Below are 3,348 nucleotides of genomic sequence, written 5' to 3'. Positions count from 1 at the left end.
CAACGCCTGGCCATTTTTTGGTTGCAGCCAGCATTGTTGTTTGGTGGGCCTGGGCTGGGGATTCGAACCTGCCACCTTAGGTGTATGTGGCTGGCTCCTTAGCCGCTTGAGCCACAGACGCTGAGCCCCCTATGAATCTTTTCTAAGTGAAAGTTTAAACCTTTTCCTTTTGTCTTGTATAGCCTTTACTAATAATTTGAAATATCTTTGAAAGAGGAATGATGATTAACATTATTGACTTAAATACTATTTAAGTGCATTCCAGTGTTGTCTTGTTCTTTAAATCAGTACAGCAGAATAATTTCGAAGCTTTTCCATAATCTTTCCAAGTAGGTTTACTTAGGTGCCATTGGATTAATATTAATATTTGTATTAGTTTTCTAGGGCTATTGTAACAAATTACCACAGATTGGGTGACTTAAAACAGCAGTTACCTTTTTTTTTTTTTTTTAAAGTGACAAAGTCTCCCTGTGTTGCTCAGGCTGTGGTTTTCAACCACAGGCAGTGGTTTCAACCACTGGCAGTGGTTTTCAACCTTCCTAATGCCGGGGCCCTTTAATACAGTTCCTGTGGGTTGCAACCTATAGGTTGAGAACTGCTGTTTTAAGGGATTATAATTCAGCCCATTAAACACCATTATTAGGTAATAGGAATAACAAATCTTTTTTAAGTGTAATTATGTGCCACAGTTACATGGCACTGACTCATTTAATTCTCCAAGCAAACCTATGAGATAGGCACTATTCTTCTTATTCTCTTTTTTGTTGCCTTTTAGTTGATTAAACAGGTCTTGTCAGTTCTTGGCCTGGTTCTTTTTGCAGTCACAGTCTACTTCAGAGAATCTTAGCCCTAGATAAATATATGAAGTGTAGACAATTAAGTTCACAAACTCATCCTAGAAAAAGTGCTACATATGGCTCAGTGCCTGTACTCAGTGGTTAGGGTGTCAGCCACATATATCTGGGCTGGTGGGTTTGAACCTGGCCCAGGCTTGCTAAACAACAATGACAGCTACAATAGCAACAACAACAACAAAATAGCAGGCATTGGGGCAGGCGCCTATAGTCCCAGCTACTTGGGAGGCTGAGGCAAGAAAATTGCGTAAGCTCAAAGTTTGAGGTTGCTGTGAATAGACGTCATGGCACTCTCTCAAGAACAGCATAGTGAAACTCTGTCTCAAAAAAAAAAAAAAAAAGGGCCACATACCTCATTGTCAAATATCACTATGGTCACCTTTGAAATACTCTCCTTGGGAAGCTACGCACTGATACCAGTGTCTAGTCCACCCTTCAAAGCAGTTTTGGAACCCCTTTTCTGGTATGGCCATCAGAGTTGTTACATTACCCTTGCTGTCCTAAATGTCATCAAAATATCTTTCAATATTTCCTTTATCTTCAGGTAAAGAAAAAAGTCATGGGGTAGGGGAGCAGATCAGGTGAGTAGGGAGGGTATTCCAATACAATTATTTGTTTGTTGGCTAGAAACTACTGCCTTGTGAGCTGGTGTATTGTTGTGATGCAAGAGCCACACCTTTCTCATGATAAAGTTTTCAGTTAAGATTTTCCTGTTTGTCTATCGATACTTTTCTTGGTCTGCTATGCTTCTCATAGTCAGCTGACACAAATTGACGAATTTTTGCAATGTTATCATCAGCTCTGCTCATTACTAGCTGCCCTGACCTGTCTTCATCAGTGACACTTTCTCCACAGAAAAACGTTTAATCCATTTGTATATTGCTGTTTTCTTCATGGCATTATCCCCATATAATTGCACTAACATGTCCCTGATTTCACTTCTACTCTTGCCACATTAAACAAGAAATTCAATGTTTGTTCATTGCCATATTCAAGTTCTGATATTCTTGTGATGGCACACAAAAACACACAGTAGTAATGAATGCCGCTCAGCAAGATACCTCCACATGATGATTGGAGTACAACTGTCAGATACTGATATACCAAGGTTATGAAACCTTACTGAGTTGTTTGTACAGTACTGTCAATGTAACCGGACAGTGGCAAGTTCGTCAAGTAAATTGTGAGACCTCATATGACAGCAGGATCAGTTCATCATTAAGTTACAGTAGTTCTAAAATTCAGTCCTTCAAATTTATTAGATGAGGGTAAAAGACTTCTAAGGTTGATCTTGAGAGGGAAAAGTAGTTCTTTTTGTTTTTCTATATCTTACCTGGAGAAAACATGAGAATTTTATATATACTAATGAACTATAAATTTTCTATGTAGTTTAACATTATGAACACTGTGTAATAGTAATCAGGTCTTACTAGGTCAGTCTAGATGTGGGAAATGTTTAAAATATGGTTCATTTGAGACCTTTAATCTAATCTTTATGAAATCTTACTTTCAGACTTTTTATTTTCACTGTAGCAGAAAATTCCCACATCTGGGAAGCCTTTGCTCTGACCTGAATAGGAAAATGGATGGTACCATAAAAGAACTAAGAAGAAGAGAGAAGTGAAAAGAATATTGGGAGCTAGAGGAGCTCTCATTTAGTGTTACTTGTGTTTCTATTAGGAGGAGATAAATGTCTTGAGGGAGTTTGTGGACTAGTATAGTGCTAGGCTGTTGGAAGTATATGGTAAGGCTGTCACATAAAAATTCAGGCCAGGAAGGATAGAAAATGGTGTTTTGAAAGGACTATCCCATTACCTTCGTATGTCTACCTGATGTTGAAGTCTGTGCCACTGTTTTTGTCCTCCAAAGAATAATTCTCTAATTTGAGTTCAAAATGAGTTAGTTTAATAAGATGCCTTTAACCAAAGTTCTTTAAAGCTGAGAGGAATATTGAGCCTATTTTCTCATTTTTAGATTGGTTCCTTATGTCCTGTATCATCAGATGAGAACATATGAATATTTATAAACACAATGATCTAGTCTTTGTGCTTGTAAAATTGGAGCCTGTGATATAACTAGTTATTAAATTGCCAGAAATACAATGGGGTCAAGTCACAGTTTTTGGAAATCATGATATAATTCATCTGCAGCACTGTGAGTCTTTAGTTCAGAATCCCCAAATCAGTATAAATGTATAATTATTATTTTTAATAAATGAAATGGAAATTCTTACAATTTGAGAAAGAATGTAAGTTGGGTTATCTGCAGCTTGTGTATGTTCATTTCCCTCATTCATCTCTCTACCGTCATGTAGCATTTCCACCTTGCTCCTCTTTACTAGCCACGTTGACTTTTTAATTCCTTGAAATGACTAAATTCCATTCTACACTATGGCCCTAGTAAATCCCGTTTCTTTGCCTGGACTGCCTTCTAGTCTTTTCTTTTTTTATCTTGTTTACCCTTTTAGGTCTCAGCATAAATGTTCTTTCTTTCT

General features: G+C 37.4%; 1 protein-coding gene across 1 annotated transcript in view; it reads left to right on the top strand.

Annotated features, from left to right (window-relative positions):
• Positions 1–3,348, top strand: part of RANBP17 (RAN binding protein 17) — a 417,598-nt gene that overhangs the window by 5,888 nt on the left and 408,362 nt on the right. The window lies entirely within an intron of this gene.

Source organism: Otolemur garnettii, unplaced genomic scaffold (genome assembly GCF_000181295.1).
Source record: "Otolemur garnettii isolate 467f Iridium unplaced genomic scaffold, OtoGar3 scaffold00003, whole genome shotgun sequence".
In the NCBI taxonomy this organism is placed as follows: domain Eukaryota; kingdom Metazoa; phylum Chordata; class Mammalia; order Primates; family Galagidae; genus Otolemur; species Otolemur garnettii.
Note: the sequence above shows the minus strand (reverse complement) of the source record. Positions and strands in the feature narration are given on the sequence as shown.